At 38.3% G+C, this 19,630-nt stretch overlaps 1 protein-coding gene across 4 annotated transcripts in view; it reads right to left on the bottom strand.

Annotated features, from left to right (window-relative positions):
* GREM2 (gremlin 2, DAN family BMP antagonist) overlaps window positions 1-19,630 on the bottom strand; it is a 90,952-nt gene that overhangs the window by 45,038 nt on the left and 26,284 nt on the right. Inside the window, exon 1 of one of the 4 annotated variants that reach the window (XM_010973322.3) lies at window positions 6,643-7,583. The exons of the other annotated variants lie outside the window; for them this stretch is intronic. The gene's annotated coding sequence lies outside the window, so the exon portion shown is untranslated. Of the gene's footprint in view, window positions 1-6,642; window positions 7,584-19,630 lie in introns of those variants that run through there. 4 annotated transcript variants of the gene reach the window in all.

The raw sequence follows: 19,630 nt of genomic DNA, 5'->3' as shown, positions 1-19,630 counted from the left end.
ACCTTCCACATAGTACCTTTTCAATACATACTTACGAATAAGTGAATGAAAGTACAACATAGGAAGGGAAATGTGGAGGAGGGGGATTTGAAACACAGCTCTGCAACTTGCTTGGCTGTATGACTTTTTGAAAGCTTTTAATCTCTCTAAGCCTTAGTTATCTCTTCTGTGAAATGGGGATCATAACAATAATATTAGGATTTTTGTAAAGATTAGATGATTCCTATAAAATGTTCAGCAAACAGTCATCCTTCAAGAAATGTCAGCTATTGTCACGGAAGGAAGCATGTGAACTGATGTTTAGGACTGGGATGAAATACAATGATCCACGTCCACCGTATTGCTGCGAAGAGTGAACGCGCTAGATTGTAGACTTTCTCTAAGGCCACACTGTAAGTGTGAAAAACAGGAAGAGGTACGAACCCGAGTCTCCTGCATTTCTTAGGTTAATGAGTTTTAATATCACCAGATAACCCTCTGACCTAGAGGTCAAAAGAGTCAATACCATTTGACCTTCTAAAACAAAGCAATGCTTCTTGTCTGCTTCCTTCAAAGTTTACATTCTCTGAGTTCACAGAAGTGAGATATCTTAAGTATTTTTTCCATACTGTTTGTCAAGTTGCAGTCTTGGGTATATGTGTCTGAAGCTACACATTTCTATATTGCTCCAAATATTTCATAAGGAGTAATGAGGGGTGGTCTCTGTAGGCTAGAGGACATGGCATGAGACAAGAGCACATCCTCAGCAGGGGGGTTAAAATTGCCACAGACCTATTTTTCCCTCAGGTAGTAAGCTTGAGGGTGAATATTTTTCATCTGTTTATAGTCTATCAAATGGGATTTTTCTACAGGTATGAACCTAAATCAAGCAATAACCAATCTAGATTATTTTTATGTACCTAATTTCAATCATTTAGTTATAAGCTAATGCTATAGAAAGATGTTTGCTGTTTTTGTTTTTGTAAAAGCAAAGTATTTTGCAAAGAAGTATTAATTCTTTTATGGGAGTTAAATGCAACCTTGTATCTGAAAATATAAAGGATCGTGCTAGTGAAAACAACCATAGTATCTTCTTCTTCTTATTATTCAAAGAAAAAGCTCAATAGGGATCTGTTGAATGCATACTTGTATGAATGGTTATGCTCTAGGCTATCAAATGTTATGGATCTCTTAATTAATAAAAGTGGTAGAAGATAAACTCCCAGGGTTGTGGGAAAGATTAAATTAGATAATATCCACAATATGTCTATTATAATCTGGCACCTGTTAAACATTAAACAGATGTCAGATGAGTCTATTTGTAAGTGATTAATAGAAGAAAATTAAAGATCACTTGAAAATGTGATGAAGATGTGATGAAATGAGATTCTTAACAAAAGCCAGTTGGAAGGGAAATCTCATGACAGAGCTGATGGATTTTTAAGCACAATATCACACATCTATCAACTTTCCCCAAATGCTGCTTCTCTAATTCGAAAATATAATGCCTTATCCAGGGTTCATGCTATAAGTGCATAAAGGCAGAGCAAGGCGGCTTATTTTCCATAGATGAGATGAACTTCACAGCCTTTCGAGTCACAGGTATAGAGCCAGGTTGGATAACATTTTTGATGCAGACGATGCAAGTCAACTTAGCATTTCACATGAGGCAGTCAACTGTCCCCTGATCAATGTGTCCTCTTTTTTTCCCCCTCTCTACTGTTTAAATAAATTGTAGGAGAGGAGCTGCTCTTGGAATTGCTGTTAATCCATAACATCAAAGTCCTGTTTGGGAATATTTGTGTTCTTGCTGTTATATCCTTCAAAAACTCTTCTTCAAGAGAATTTCCCCATATGTTACAGATTTCCTTTGTTTCTAATTCCCTTGTATTCCTAATTCAGAAATATTTCCTTAATGTAACATACCCTTAAATTTGTCTTCTTATGAGGATTATTGTGTCCCCAAATATTACGATCTTATATCCTCGGCTTTACCTCTCAATTAGGTTTGTGCCTTCACAGAGGTTTCCCCTTCAGCCAGGAGATTTCTTTATTGGAAAATAAGCAAGAAAGGGGAGATGGAACCCAGAGTTTCTCTGACTGAAAGGAGTTGGAAAGTACTACACTAAAAAGTGAAAAACAGCCGTGGAGAGTCTTGGTCCTAGACTTCGGGTGATAAATCTTGCCATTCCTCACACCCACCCTTCCCTTAGCCTCTAGGATTTATCTCTCCCTTTCTTATCGGCCATTATCATACTGTTACAGCATTGTGTTTGGCTCCATAGTGACCCTGGATGAATCTTCCACTCTCATCCAAATTTTCCTAGCCTTGGGGCATTACGTAGTTCCAGACAGTAAATGGAAGGGCAGCAGAGGCTGATCTGGCTGAGAATGGGGGAGACATACAATGACCTTCCTTTCCTCTCAGACACCAAGGAATCTTCACTTTGTCCTAGAAAAAAAAACACAAAACCTTTCTTCTGTGATTTGAGGACACGACACCTCTTAGCAGAGTTCAGTTGTCCTGCAGAGAAGTAGTGATCAGAGGTTCCAAGGCTTCACTTACGCACACAAGGTCCTGAGCCCTTGGTGGGCAGCCCCTTGGCCTCCCCGGGGCCACTCTTTCAGCAGCCTCAGGGTCAGCCTTTCTTGGCACAGCCGTCATGGCTTCCCGCTCTCCAGTGTGCCTGCTCCCAGCCCAGTGTCCCTTCTGCCTTCTCCTCTTAGGTGTAGCCTCAGCTTTTTCATCCGGAATGCGTTTGCTCTGGGCATTTCAGACATTGTGTTTTAAAAGTTCTTCTTTGAGCTTTCTTGTAGGGCCTTCATATCTAGTATGAGTGTGTGGCAATTGAATCACAGGTGGCAAGGAGACAAGGGTGTTTCTGAAGCTAAAACTGCCAGGTGGCTGAATTAGGATGAACACGCAGAAGTGCTCACTGCCAGTCGCAGGTGATCCACTCTAAGAGTGATCATTATTTCTCTCTTGGGGGTACATTAATAGTTTGTACCTAGAATATGACTGATCTATGAAGGTAACAACAGTGCAAGGAAACAACATATCAGTCATGAGTTTAAAAAAGGTTGGACTAAATTTTGACCATCTCTGAGCTTCTAAGAAGTAGATGATTAATGCTTCTTTTTTTTTTTTTTTAGCACATGTCTTAGTCTCCAGATAACACTAAGAGAAGCTATTCCAGCTATTCTGTTTAGAAACCAAATTTGCTTGGTTTCTGGAGGTACTATTGATTGTCAGTGTGCAAAATGTACCTTTGTGGTCCTGAACTTGCATTTGAGACATGTTTTAAATGAAAGCTGGTTCTATTGATAAAACAGCTCATAAACTTTCCCCCATAGAACCAACACAAGAAACCTTATTCTTTTTTGTTCTTTCTTTTCCCTGTATTCTGCCTCCCTTTATCCCACCCATCTCCTGACAGAGTAAAGATAAAGACTGCTTAAACAGACTGCTTCAATCTAAGAGTCAAGCTCATTAAAAGGGAAAGTGAGTTCTCTGCTAAATATGGTACTTCTCTTATTTTGCCAGGCAGCACCAATTCTGTAGATAAAAACAGAAATAAACCATTCTGAATGCTTTAGTCCCTTATTAAGACTCTAGAGTCTTTTTTCCAAAAGGAGGAGGATGCATAAAAGTTAGGGGGACATTTTTTAGCCATTTGGAGATTGGAGTCCCCCCTGATGGGGAGGCAGCATCACTTTTCAGTTTGCATGCTGCCCCCTTCTGGTCTGTATATACAGGAGGGTTAATAGTACATCAGATGTCTTTATTTCCATCCCACCACACCTGTGTGTGAGATACCTGTGTAGGCATGAGAATTTGCTTAAAAATTCTCAGGAAATCTCACCAAAAGTTTATACTTGAAGCTAATTAGAGGAAATAAACTCATTTGGCTCCCGGATTTATATTTAAGAATATCAATCTTTATACCATCTCATATCCTTGTTGCTTCAACCCCCTTAGCTCCCACGTGGCTCTGAGACTCCTCTCTGCAAATCAGTGCTCCACCATACCACAGGCTGTGGGAAGTATTCCAGAGTGGTGTGCATTTATGTGAATAGTTTGAGGACCATATTTTAGCCTATTGTGTGATCAAAATTAATTCTACACATTATTAGTTCAGGGTGCCCAATTTACAGTGAAAGAAAAAAAGAAAAGGAACTCTTTGTCTGGTTTTGCTATCAGGGTGATGGTGGCCTTGGTAGGAAGAGAAGTAGCTAAGCAAACAGGAAAGTAGATGGCACCAGAGGCCTGATTTATAATTACATACTTTCCCTTTCAAAACAGTTTGTCTTATTTGCTGGAGCTTCATGTGATTTGTTTCAAGCCCAATACTCAGCACATTTTCCCCAGTTGAAATGCTCTGTTACTTTCCCCCTAAATCCTTAAAGGACTCTGATACTGAGGAAATGCCTGCAACCTGGGCTGATTGTAGCAACCCTGGAATACAAACGTGGCTGGTCTAATCTGTTGTGTGCGTGTTCCTGTTCCTCTGAAGCCTCCTAGTGTTTGTCCTTGACCCAGGCTGGCCAGTCCTCTGCACATCAACAAGTACTCAGCACCCAGACTCAAGAGTCTAATTCCATTCCTTTCCCTTAGGAGGAAGATGCCTAAGGAAGAGATGTTTAAAGAGATTTGAATGCATGTACCTCATTTAACATTACCAGACTTGTAACCTGAAGGTGTCTAAAATTCAGGCTGTACTAAGCTGCATGGGGAATGAACTTTTGATTACCTCTGTCAATGAAGAGTGATAGCATAAAACAATGAGCAACCAAAGCATTGTTTAAAACATCTCTTAATCCATACAAAGTATACATATTCACATGCATGCAGTTGCTACTAAAATGCCCACACTGCTTTAGAGTTTAAATGGTAAGAGGGAAGTGGGTCTCAATTTATTTCAGATGTTCTGTTTATGGAAGAGTGACAAATATTCATAGTAATTCAAAACTACTACCCTTTTAACTACTGATAGAATTTAGTTGGGTCTATTAATTTATATTTATTTGAATAGGTAAATTCAGTTTCCTTCATGATGTAAAAAAAGAAAAATTTTATCTATAAAATAAAAAAAATTGCTCTCTCCTAAATATGATATGCACTTGCCATGTCTATTCTTTGATATGATTTCAAAAATACTCTGTTAATTCATTAAAATCCAGCAGTGGCAAAAATAGGCAAAAAATAGTTTTCATGACTCCATGATATAGCTAAGCATACACTTCCCTAAATGACAAAGGAACATGTTTATCTGATTTTTTTACAGGTCAGTGTAAATTCTCCATTGTAATATTTAAGACAACTACCTTTTTTTATTACTTCCTATTTTTCTTGGTCAGGCACATGTCTTGGGATAAGGATTGCCCTGAAAACCAGGCATGAGTGAGGAATTGATTGTGAAAAATCAGTGGGTGGTTTGGATATGATCTACTAAGAATCCACTGGGAAGAGTATTATTGAGACTTCAGAAAACATTGGGTTTTTTTTTTTTGTTTTGTTTTGTTTTTGCAATTGCTCTTCCACCTGCTATAGGGTCATTCTCTTACTGAACTAAAGTTCCAATCTGTGTATGTCCACCACTGCAGGAAAAGCTCTCTTTACAAGGGTTCAGAGAAGCTGAACTCCAGTACTTGGGGAATCACCCAAAACAAGACTAACCTTCTAAATGAGACTTTATTCAGTCCCCTCTGGCTTTTCCAGGGAAAGATTGAACCCATTAAGCAATGCTAATTTAATCATAAGTAATCAAGAGGGGAAGAAGTTATATAACCATCTTCAAAATTCAAAATCAAACATGGTCAAGTCCCAAGAAATAGTTTTTTGTTTTTTGTTTTTTTACAAAATTCATGCTTCAGAATAAAAGGAGAAAGAGAAAGAAATAGCCAGAAGTCCACCAATTTTAGGATCAAATAAAATCACACCAAAAATTGACATTTCCCTTACAAGTGTCATATTTATGGCACAGTTCTAATTCATGACATTTAAAAGTAGCAAGACATGAGGTCCTGGAACTCATCCTGTCTGCGGGTGCACAATATAAATAAATGCACTTTCAACTGTAAAAATAAATCAGGTACACAAGGATGGTGTTTGACAACCACATTCTCTCTTTCTCTCCTTCAACCATAGCATAATGATGCAATGATATTTCACTCATGAGCTTAGTCCATCTTGGCTACATGCTTTAAAATCACAATCATTCCCAAGCCCACTGTGGTTCCTATTCCTGTGGGGAGGATATTAACCTGATCTGGGTAGGTGGGAAAAGTTCAAAGACTGCTTTCCAACAATCAGACAATGTTTGACTTGCTATAGGTCATAACTATAATGGAAGTCACCACGAGGTATATAAATCGGCTGCACGGCAACACACAGGTGTTGATTTGTTTTTTTAAAGGGATCATGTTCAAGTTTGAAGGTCCTTGCTTTACATCCGTGGATAACTCAATAGGTGCATACAACTTGTGGCCCCAGACACATGCTCACAGCTTTAATTATCTAGGGTGAGTCAGGCGCGACATTTCACTCAGCGCTTTCTCTTCTTGCGGGCAACAGGATAAACCACGTCAATTACTGTGAGGCGCCTGGTGAAGGTGGAAATCAGAGAGAGCGTCTGAGGCAGACTGGGCGTGACAAGCGCATACCTGCTTTGACGTGATGGCGCGGTCCTGGGGTCCCTGTCCTCCTCCAAGCTGTGTGGTCCCAGCACGGCGAAAGTTGAGTCACCGCCGACGTGTCAGGGCTGCAGGCGCCCAGGGAACCGAGCGCAGGCAGGAGCGCACGGAGAAAGGGTGCAGCAGGCAGAGCACGCGGGGCGCTCAGGGCGGAGCGCAGGGCAGGCAGAGGCGCACGGAGCCCTAGCTCCGTGCTCCGCGCTGTCCCCGCGCTTTGCGAGTGCTATCCACTCTGAGCCCCGAGCAAACCGCGCCAGCCGCCCCCCTGCGTGGTCCCGCTCCGCACTTGTTTCGCATCTAATCCACAAACGCTGCAGCCACACACAGTTTCCCTTTCCCTCCTTCCAGTCTGTGGATTTACTGCCTTGTGGTCAGCTGCAACGTTTTTCTTAGCAGATTTCCAATCCAAACCTCCCTGTTTATGTAGAGAAATTCTCCATCCCGTAAACCCACAAAACCCACTCATTCCCCTCAGATCTTCTTCCTCCTTTTGTTGACGGGTTTGCAATGTGAAGAATGTACAAAGCCTGTGTGAGATTAGTCCTCATTCACACACATCATCATCATCATCCCAGGCTCGTTTTGTTTTGAATAACTGAGGCTCAGTGAAATTAAAAGCAAGCTGAGCCTACTAACCTAAGTGAGAAATCAACTAATAAAACCTTGAATGAATTCAGTACAAAACATTCAATGCTTGAGTTTGTTTTCTGTTCCAAATAGCTCTTTGGTCATCATCCTTACTTTTGTTTATTGAATGCAGAAGGTTTTTTTTTTTTTTTTTTTTTAAACGCAAATCAGACTCTTCGGCATCCAGAGAACTTGGAAAAAGGACGCCAGACGATACTCTGCTGCGTGGGCTCGCTGTGTCATACCAGAGGGCTCCAGAGCTGCCTGCATTCTTCCTCTTGGAGTATTTTTTTGGTCTCTCCACTGATAGGCTCAAGACTGAGACTCTGTGTGCTTCACAAGCCAAAGAAGACTAGTCAGACTCTGCTGATAAAATTTCCTGGATTACATTTTTCATTGACTGTATATGTCAATAGAGATAAACCTTTACCCTCCTCAGCAGAGAAAGAGCCCAAGAAAATGTTGAAATTTTTTACAAACTTGGCTGGGGAAATTAAGAACAAAATAAAGTTTCACTGTGTTTTATAAAATAGGCCCTACCTTCGCCTTTTACCCCAAATTCATTTTCACTGGTGCCTATGGAAATTTTAATGACAGTTATTCTTGACAAGAAGCCATTGCTTCTGAAATCACTGAGCTCTATTTTGATTTTTGACTTGAAACTTTTTCCCGATGTTGTCCCCTTTTATATTATTTGGTGTTTGGTGTTCTGATTCCAGCCTAACTCATAACACATTTTGTTGCAAAATCACAGGAAACAATAATTAGTTCTTGAAATGTCTTGTTTCCAAACAGACTACCTTCTTATTTGGGCACATTCCAGGAAGACTTCTTCTGAGAATAGGTCAACATAAAATAGCTGAAATTGACAAAAGAAATATAAAACAAAACCACATTTGGCCATTGGTTTCTGCCAACCACATCCAACTTCAAATGGCATATCCTTATTGCTTTAATAACTCCAGTCCATTCCCTATCTTTAGGTAAGCCGTTAAAAAAAACAAAAACAAAAACACAAAAGACACTGTCATAAACTTTTGAATGTGTAGAGTGCATTTCCTCTAATGGTCTTATCAATCTTAGAAACAAAGGAGTCATAGGTAACACTTTCCAGATTTTCCAGTGGAGAAATAGAGTCAGAGAAGGATGAAGTGACCTGCGTTAGGTCATGATGGTAGACAGTGAACAGAGATGGGAGATTGGATGACTGATTTCCTTATCTTTTTGAGATTATTTCTCTATACAAACTATTAACTAAAAAGTAAATGAAATGTTCCAGCCCGCCTTTGCACAACAGAGCTAACAATTCATGAAATCATATGACCAACTTGATAAATAGTTACTTTACATATGATCTGGGACAGATCATGATTTGTTCAGATAAATTGCCAATAATTTGTACTCTCATAGAATTTCCTTGTAAGAAAAAAGAAAATAGTCTGATAAAAACAAGCAGGTTGTTATAGTTTCTGCTTATTTTAGGGGCTCAGTATAGCTCTTTATGTCACTGGAAAGACAGTGTAAATAAAATCATGGATAACACAAAGTCACAGATAAATCTTAAACATCGTTTTAGGTGATAATACAAGCCTTCTTTTCCTCAGATAAAGAGCAAAACCAGATGATGAAGGAGACACCTCCTGCACCCAATCAGTTGTATAATTAGGAGAAAACAGATCATTCATATTTACTTATCCTACATTCATTCTTTTTATCATTTTGCTACATTAAAAAGATTTTTTCGAAGACATTTCTCAAATGCTGCAGTTCAGTTAGCCCTTTATAAATGGCTAGACTGTGGTAATAAGAAAAACTGCATCTCAGCATGCATAATAGTGGCCTGCTCTGCAGAACAATCCCATTTTATTCTCCACGCATTCAGTCATATCAGGATTATCCTTTTAGTTCAGTGTGGCACTTTTTACAGAAGACAGTCACAAATTGGTGTGTATTCAGAGGAGTTGATAAGGCAGTGATTCTGCATATTTTCTTACTTGAATCTTTGAACAACTTTATAAGGGATATAGGGTAAGTGTTGTTAGCCTAATTTTTTAGGTAGAGTTTGTATAGTAAAGTAACATAATTTAGCTACGGTTATTGGCACTAAAGGATGGGACAATTCTGAAATGAATTCCAAGTCTAGTGCTCTTCTGGAGAGAAATTAGAGGAGGAGGACAAAATTCAGGATAGAGAAGGACTTCTCATCATTAGAGCATTCAAGCAATTTCAAGCATTCAAAGATTTCCTGGCAAATTGATAATTTCCCAGTCATTGAAGTGGTCAGGAAAAGGGCTCACAATCATCTAAAGAGATTATCAAAGCATTATTAAAAAGATCAGACTAGATGATCCAGGTTTTATTTCAGTTTGACTTTTGATTTTATTATGGACCTTTAAAATATTAAAAAAGTAGTTTATAATTTCATTGAATGAGCTTCATGAAACGTTATTAAGTTTTTTAAAAGATTATGATTAGCTCTAAATATATTTCTGGACTAAAGGTGATAATAAATGATCTTTTTCACATATCTCAATAAGTTCTCTGATGAATATGTATATTTGTAATAAGAAAAAACTTTCAAAATAATATAGAAGAAAAATAAAAGAAGTTACAATTATTCCTCTATTATTCAAAGATACAAGGTTCCTACATAACTAGTATACTGAAGACTGATTCCACTTCTGGTGCTATAAGCCTCACATTCTTTTTTTTTTTTTTTTTTTTTTTGGAGAGGAAGCTACTTTTTAAAAAATGCTTATTCATTTTTAATAGAGGTGCTGGGGTTTGAACCCAGGACCTTGTGCATGCTAGGCAAGCACTCTACCACTGAGCTATACCCTCCCACAAGCCTCACATTCTTGATCTTTTCTATTCTTACTTTTTATTCCTTTTCCACCTTAGGTTGGATGCCATTCTAACACTGATATTTTTCTCTTTGTTATCTCTACATTCATCTTAATAGCTTTCTTTTACCTCCTCAATTTATTGATAAATCCGTAAATGTTTGTTTAGTCTCTTTTATAGCTATAATCATTTTCCTTAGAGTATCATAGCAGGTTAAACTTAAAACTCCTTAAGTGATTTTGATACATGATAACTAAAATTCTTCAATCTAATAACTATTTTTCTATATTTATTTTATAGAAAGCCAGATATTCTGTTTATTAATGCTGTATACTTATATCAAAACCTCCAAATGAAATATGCATTTATGATTCATTGATATATTTGAATCTGTACACTTAGTGTCCACAAATTTCTGCTGTTCACATGTATGTAATAGTATTTTTCTCTCTTATGTCACCATATTTCTGTCACAAATGCATAAGAATGATTTGTAAGAGTTTTATAGCAAAAAATATAGCCCTTGGCTGTGTTGCATGAGAATGCCATCTGTCATGTTTCTATCACCCCAGTGGAACAGAGAACAGAACACATGAAGGAACCTGGGAAATTAATAGGAAAAAGAATGATCAAATATTCAACACAAGCCCTATATTTTCCCTTAAGACCCAGGGAGCAGGTGGCTGTGGATTTTTTTTTTTTAAATTATTTCATGCTTATTAGATGTTAGCAAGGCTTCCACATTGTACTTTTAGTCCTGAGATGTGGATAGGAAGCGGTGAAGATGGCAGACTCATAGTGAAGGGAAGATGGAAGCACCTTTAACCTAAATGTGCTTATGACATAGGCTAGGCAGCAAATATAGGAGATGGCTAAAATAAGATTTAATAGTGACAAATATAGTGAGGTAATGGCCTGGACAGTCCCATCATGATACCTGCCACTCACACAGATAAAACAGCAGACCTAGGTAGTTCCTTTGATGGCTATCAATGCATCCTTCTCATGTGCTCCCGCCATGGCTACAGATACCAAACTAGCTGGGCTCAAAGGCCAGTCTGCCACCATGCAGAGATAATGGTGGTTGACTGTCAGTCAAATTTCCTCTTTTAAGGATCTTAAGCTAGGGTTATCTATCTATCTATCTACCTTTGGAAGTGGATACAATAGTATAAGCTTAATGAGTCATAAAATCAGAGAAATCCCTCATCAAGTCTCAGGTAGCTATAAACATAGCCATCTCTGTCCTGTTCCTTAGTGATTAAGTGATACTTTCTGATGGTGTACTCATTCTGAACAGGTGATCTGTGCCAAGCATGGATTAAGTCGAGCATTATATTACTTCTTTTATCATTGTCTTCTGTGAGGCAGTAGACTTTGGAGGCTAAGAAAATAGATTTGATTTGATTCCTGGCTCTGTCTGTCCCTTATCAGGTTTGCAACTTGGTGCAGTTTACCTAATCTTCCGAACCCTGTTTTCCTTATCTATAGAGAGGTGATAGTAGCAGTATCTTGCCTTGAAGGTTATTGTGAGGAGGAAGTAACCAATGCAGGTAACACCAGTTACATGGACTGTAGGACATAATATGTACTCAATAAATATTATCTAGTATTATGATAAGTCTTGGGGGAGGATAAGAATGAACATGGGGAAAATAGCTGAGAAATAATTTTTTGGCCACACAAAGCAACTGGAGTCTGAGTCTTAAGTTTCCAACTTTATATGTCACACATAAAATTCTCTCCCAGATGCCTCATCCCTCTTTCATAGCTTATTCTTATTATATGAATGTGTTTGATATTTATTTCCCACTTTGCCATTTGTTTTTTGTTATTATGAAACAATTCTGGCATATAAAAAGTGTAGAGAGTAATACAGCCAATAAGCGTGTACCCACAACCCACATGACACCACACAATACAAAGCACAGTTAAAGCCTATTGGAAGTTTCTATACACAGTACCCTAAACCTCTCTCTCTCTCTCATTCTCAAGGCCTTCAATCTAAAATCCTACCATCCTTATTCTACCTTAAAATAAAAATTCTAGTTGGAGCCCACTGTTTGGGCAAAACTTCCCCCAAATGATAGTTCCATCTGATAGTTAGCAAAGGAAGAAGGTGATACATAAAGGAAAGAAACGTTTACAGCTGGGCCCCAGACTCTGAAAACGGTTTTACTACTTAGGATTGTTAGATTTATTAGCTTAGAGAAAAAATGCTGCCACCATGTTTTTCTCATCCGTTATTTTCAGACCTTTGGTTTTCAAACTGCATACCCTGATCATTAGTGCATCATGAAATCAATTCTGTAGGTTGTGAGTAACATGATTAAAAATAATGAAATAAGACAAAATTAAAGAAGAGTAACTTTTTTTTAACACCAAAAACTGCAATATTATTAAATGAATATACCTGCACATTTGGAATCAAGAACTTTTGACATAGTAACGCAAAGAAAAAAAATGATTAAGTGTTTTTTTTATTTGTTAGCTTGCCAGATAAAATATAGAATGCCCAATTAAACTTGAATTCCAGATAAATAATAAAAACTTTTTTTGGTATAATATGCCCCAAATATTACATGAGAGACTGAAAATGATTTGTTGTTTTCTTGAAATTCAAATTTAACTGGGTAAACTGTACTTTTTTTTTTTTCTTTTTTTTTTGCTAAATCTGATACCTTGAAATTATAGGTAGAATTCTAAAACTGGCTCACTAAAACTCCTCATCTTAATCTCTGGAACCTGTGACTATGATGAATTTTCACTTCTATGACTGTGTTATGTTATATACAGTTAACCTTAAGATAGAAAGGTTTTCCAGTGGGCATAACATAAGCAAACAAACCTTCAAAGGCAGAGAACTCTGGGTGATAGCAGAGGAGGAAAACAAAAAAGAGGCCAATCAGAGAGATTTCAAGTGTGAGAACTCAGTACTCCATGGCTGATTTTGAAGATGGAAGAGGCCACGTGAGAAAGAATGTGAGCAGCTTCAAAGAACAAAGGATGGTCCTTAGTTGACAGTCAGCAAGGAAATAGGGACTTCAGCATGAAAATCGCAAGGATCTGAATTCTGCCAAAATCTGAATAAGCTTTGTAGTAGATTCTTTCCTAGAGCCTCCAGATAAGAAAACCAGCCCAGCCAACACCTTGACTTTGGCCCTGTGATACTCAGCACACAGTACTGAGTCGAATCTATCTGGACTTTGAAACTACACCTAGTATTATGGGTACTGTATTTAGCTTCTATGTTTGTGGTATTTATGCAGATGGAGAAAATGAATAGAGCTACCATTTACATGCATTTTTTTCAAAGCATCGCATGCATTTTTTTAAACTTGATTTTCGTTAAGGACAGCATAGGTCTTACTGCAAATTTTTAGAGCTATTCATTGCTATTCAGACAAATAAAATGACTTGTTTAGGGTTCCCTGTTTTGGAACTGCAAATGGGACAAATTTTTATTTTTTTAAACAACAAATGTTGAAATAAAATAACTGAAATGAGGCATGAACGTTTGTGAGAACCTGGAAGATTCCTTTGCTCTTTACTTTTTTATTCCACCTTTTATTTCCCAGATATGGAAGCCATCCTTTTGGAGAGTGTTTTTATTGCTTGGTATCATGAAAGAGTTTTTAAAAGAAGTGAGATTTCAACAGGGGATTGAAAACGAAAGAGAGAGTTTGAAGGCATAAAGCTGCAGAGATCTAGCGGATTACGGGTCCATGTACAAGATACCAGGAGAACATTTCCAAAATTATTGTCACGTTACTTATAGAGATAATCACAGGCTTGAAGGCCCATTCTCCTGAGATGGGCATGATCACCAGCATCAGGTTCATTAACTCCTTTCACCCACTACCAAATGACAGTAAATTGGAGAATAATCCAGATGCCTCCCCAGTCCCTCTATCAGTGTGAAAAAGGGCAGAGATCCTATTGTTGAAAGATTGGAAACCCCACATTTGAAGAAGAGTTTTCATCTTTCTAAGAACAGAGTCTGTGTGCAGGCTTCCGTAACTGAGGCAGCAGAGAGACTCACAAGAGAGAAGTCATCAAGTTGGTAGAAATGTCATGGAACTGCTACGCATTCAGAGGTGATTAAATTGTAAATGGAAGTAAAGAGGAGAATCACTTGGTCTCACATCTTGAGAGCCATGAACTCTACTGGGTAATTTTACAGGCAAAATCAAGGGAAGCAAAACATCTGAAATAAGAGGCCCTGTGTTTGGGTCTTTGCAAGATACAGATTTACTAAATTTTATTATTATTATTTAAAAATTTCCTCTAGCCCATGGGTTCTCCATGTTTAAAAACTAGTGAATCGATATAGCCAACTGGACCATCCAGTGGAGAGATTAGTCCCTATCCTTGTGGGAACAGTGAACTAAGAAACTTTGTCAGCTGCATAATGAACTATTCCTCTGACATGAGGGCCACACATATTTTTATTAACCTCTATGGTTCATGAAATGATCCAATAGCCCTTTAATCAGTGAAGATCTAATGTATGGCTTAAGATTACTGGAGATTTTACCTGACCTCCAAAATTTGACATTCTGGACTAAGTTGTTTTAGGGCCAAAGTTATGTAACATGGAATAGATAGTGTTTTATTACAAGTCACTTAAAAAAATTAATCTATAAACTTCCAGAGCACTAATACAGATGCATCAAATGCCAGACCTGCTAGCCAGAACCCCTGCCCCACTCCCAGGCCAGGAGCAGATTCAGTATCTCTTAGACACAGCAGAAGTAAATGCTTAGACGCGGGCTGCTGCTGGGGAATAGTCAGCTCTGTTATGTCCTGTATGAGCAAAACCCACCTTCAGACATACTCTTCTCTTACATCAGTTGATATCCAGGTTCCAGGAGAGAATTTTTTTTCCCCTGTTACCTGGGATCTGGGTAACCGTGGCCAGTTCTAATACTTTGCTCTTCTGAGAGTGATGTGAAAAACCATCGCAGTGAAATCTGCGCACTTATGTCATTGTCTTTCATTAGTGGTGACGATGACCATGATTCTAGCTACCATGTGATTATTACAGGAAGCGCCAGAGTCTAGAGGAACTTAGGAACAGCTGTCTTTTTATCACTTATGATTGGAGACCGGAGTTGTGATTTTTCAACCTATAACTAACCTACTTACTTATTAATTAGCCAACTCATTCAACAAATAATAATTATGACTAAGCACCAAACATTGTGTAGAAGACCCAGTAGGGGCTGGGATATAGATGAGTGAAATAGGTGATGAATTGATAATTATACAGTAGAACATGGTAAATGATAGAAGAGAAGTCTCAACTAAACATTAAAAGACCATATAATTTGTGAGGTTGCTCTTATATCTCTCCTTAATATGATTTTCCTGTCTATATTATTTAAATTACCTCCATTTATTAAAAAACAGGGATTTAGTAAACCCTCTTGCCATCCAATTCTATTCCCCCTTACAGCCCAGAGGAGTTATGCTGGATTCAGAGTGAATTTCTTGTTAGTGGCATTGAGATGACATCCAATGTAATTATACTAAAGTGACACATACATACATGTGACATATATATATATATATATATATATATATATATATATATATATATATACACACACACTATGTGACACATATATATGTATATATACTAATTCCTTCTTGGTGGGAAGAATCACAGTCTCATCCGTATTTTTCTCTCTTCTGATTTCTTTCACTTATTTTCCTTTTCTGTCCTTCCATACACACTTGGTCACACATATGGTGCCCCTCTGTGACACATGTCTGTCCTTGCCTTAGTCACTCTCTCACACGCTCACTGTCTTGGGCACAGACACACCCTCATCACTCATCCTGTCAAAGTCTCTTACATACCGACTTCCTCACTCTGAAATACACATGATCTCAAGTCTGTAATTTCCTGCAGATGCTCTCTGTCCCTGGGGACACATTTTCTCTCCTTTGAATACAAGGCATTTCTCCAACAGCCCTGCTTTCACAGGCACACACCCACATCTGCAGGCGCTCATGCTTTTACCACCAGCCACTCCTACACCTCAGGCTACTCACTGGTGATCCGAGTAGGGACAGGAGGCCGGAAGGGTGGAGGGGATACCAACAAGTAATCTGCCCCCACCCACATTTTCTTTTTCATTTGTTTTCCTGAATTTTTCTTCCTTTTTGGTAGACAGAACTTCTTGAGTTGTACTGTATGGCTCTTTCCAAGCTCAGCTATGGTGCTAAGAATGAATGAAGATGAGAAGGCATTTGAGGAACCCTTAGAATGATTGGAGGGGCAAGGGAACATTTCACTGTCCTCAGAGAGAAAGACCTGTCTCATGAAACAGTCACTCTTCTAAGAATTCTCACCACTGGGAGTATTTCCCAGTACCTTGACCTAAGGTACTGTGTCTCTACAAAACAAGTTGGAACCCTAGGACAAATGGCACATTAAATTATGAGAAGTTATTATTGAATATTGACTAGTATGAGGGATTGGCAAAACTTTTATGTAGTAAAAGCCAGATAGAAAATATTTTAGGCTTTTAAGCTACAATGGCTAAACTCTGCCACCACAGAGTAAAAGCAGTCATAGATAATACATAAGTGAATATGTGTGGCTGTGTTCCAATAAAACTTTATTTATAAAAACAGGCAGTGGGCCAGATTTGGATCATGGTCCACAGTTTGAAAATCCCTGACCTATATAAACAACAATATGGATGAAATTTCCAAAAAATTTGCAAGATTATTTAGGATGGTTAGACAAAAAAAAATCAGCTTTGTACTTTATGAAATGTTCTCTTTTGATGACCCTAGAGTCTTGCTAAAGAGATAAGAGAGAATTTTATGAAGTAGTGACTGTATTACACAATACAAACAGATAAATAACAATTTTTTCAACAATGATTCCCAACTAGATTTCCATCAGAATCAGGCTGCTGCTTCTTACACAGGCAACTTTTTGTTTGATACTCCTGCTGGGTAAGGGGACAGTGTACCAAGAGAATGAGACCCAGGACAGAGAAGTGGGGAAGTTGGAAGTGGGTGAGGCCTTGGTAGTGGGCATGTCTACAAGGGGCACACCCCACAAGAGGAGTTGGAAAATAGGGCATCAAGAGGTGGCCAGGCCATCCGGATGGGAAAGGGATCACCAAAATCACGTTGAGCATTTCATGGACTAATTCTGATTCTAGCAACTGGAGGTCCATTAAGATTTTAATTTTTTTTTTTTTACCTGCCAGTAAAATCTCATCTAAAAAAGTATCTGCTTCCTGAGCCAACTAGTTGTAGAGTAGCTGCAGATTTGCACGTTGTTGTACTGTTTTTCTTTTGCTCTTGAAATGCTATTTAAGTTTGGTAGACATTTCTGAATGACAGAATATAGTGAAGCTTTTACAGAGAATTTGGTAGATATGTGCATAGAGAGATGTCTATATAATATATTGTTAAATGAAAGGAGAAGTCCTTATAGAAAAATCTCGTGTGTGTGTGTGTGTGTGTGTGTGTGTGTGTGTGTGTGTGTGTGTGTGTACCTAGACACGCACACACATCTGCCTAGGAAAAAGTTCACACAAGTATGTACAAATTTAAAACCATGATCATTTCTGGGCAGCATGGGACTACTAAGCTATTATACTGTCTGCTTATCCATTTATCTCTTTCTCTCTGTCTCTGTCTCTCTCTTCCTCCACACAAGCAATGATTAAACTTAAAATTTGAAAGGGCAATGAGGATATTTCTATTTAGAATATATATATATTTTAAATGTTTAATAGTCATGAATTCAATTCTAAAAGGAGGGATTATTCACATATTGAGACTATGGAAGAGAAAGCCTTACTCTTATTGACCCTGCCAGGGTTTCTTTGCCCTTTCCACATGGGTTGTTGGAGTACAGCTCACTTCCAGTCATGATGCGAGAATGTGTTTTATCAAGGGAAAAGATAACCTTCTTCATACAATTAATATTGTCTGTGGGTCAGTAGTTGACTTGCCATATTAAGGGAAGAAAAATAGACAGCGAAAGCAATGCCCTATGCAGTTTTAGGCAAACTTAACTTCTACAAAATCTTGTTCCTCAGTTCTGTAAAAAAGATCAATAACACACAGCTTACAAGCGTATGAGGACTAAATGACAATACACAGAAAACACCTAGCTGAGCTGACATATGGTAAGTGCCAAAAAAATTGTTAACTTCTTTCCCTTTCTCACATTTTCTTTCTCTTCTGGCAACAGTTTTCCCAAATGAGAAGAAGAGGAAGGACTGGGTTAGGCCGCCATCTTTAATAAGCCCCATTGCGTGTTCTTCCTCAGATCCCAAGTTATCTGCTTTCCTTGTCTCTCTAAAAAGGCAAATACCCACCTGGCAGAATACTGGGGGCAGAAACAGATGGCAAACCAGTCTGTGCTTTGAATAGCTGATATAATTCTACTTTAAAACAAAACTGTAGAAATAACATTTGGAATAATCCAATTACGCATGACAGCATCAGACTTAAAAAGGAAATTTGACTCAGGCAGTTTTTATTTTAAATCAGAGATTTGGCTTACTGCATGGAATGTCATTTCCCCCTTACTCCTCAGTCCCCACTGAATCGCCAGCCCTGGCCCTGCCCCGCCCCACTATACCCAAAAGACCACCAGGATTTACATAAGGTCCAGTTTCTTCCTATAAATGGAAGGCTGTCAGTGAAACGTGTGCATATTCCCTGATTTTCAGTGGTCTACGCATCACTGCCACATGGTGTAAACTGGAGTGTCACACCTCCCTATTAGGAATATTGAGATTTTAATTGTAGGTAAAGATATTTATACCAATAATGTGATTTTTCATATAAAGGGGAAGCAGTTTCAACCCCAACATATCCCAAGCTGAACTTATAAATTTTTCCACAATCTTCTTCTGCTTCTGCATTTATTTTCCTTTATGGCATGTCTTCTGGCTGGTATGCCTCTACAAAGGGGTGACTTTTAGAGCAACCAGAGAAATGATGGAGTGTATAGTCTTCAAACCATCTGTCTACCCTGAAAATTGCTTCTCTCCACAGTTGTTCCTAGATGCTTGGCAGTGAGCTGAGATCAATGACACAGTACTTAGTGACTAGGGACAAGACAGGCATACCTCAAAGATATTGCAAGTTTGGTTTCAGACCACCGTAATAAAGTTGACTACCACAAAAAATGAGTCACATGGATTTTTTGGCTTCCCAGTGCATATAGAAGTTATGTTTTCACTGTACTGTAGTCTATTAAATAAGTGTGCGATCGCATTACATCTAAAAAAACTATATATGTACCTTAATTTAAAAATACTCTATTGCTAATAAATGCTAACCATGACCTGAGCCTTCAGCAAATCGTAAACTTTTTGCTGATGGAGGGTCTTGCTTCCATGTTGACAGCTGTTGACTGATCAGGGTGGTAGTTGCTGAAGGTTGGGATGAATGTAGCAACTTCTTAAAGTAAGATAACAATGAAGTTTGTCACAGTGAT

The sequence above is a fragment of the Camelus bactrianus genome, chromosome 23 (assembly GCF_048773025.1).
Source record: "Camelus bactrianus isolate YW-2024 breed Bactrian camel chromosome 23, ASM4877302v1, whole genome shotgun sequence".
Classification (NCBI taxonomy): Eukaryota; Metazoa; Chordata; class Mammalia; order Artiodactyla; family Camelidae; genus Camelus; species Camelus bactrianus.
Note: the sequence above shows the minus strand (reverse complement) of the source record. Positions and strands in the feature narration are given on the sequence as shown.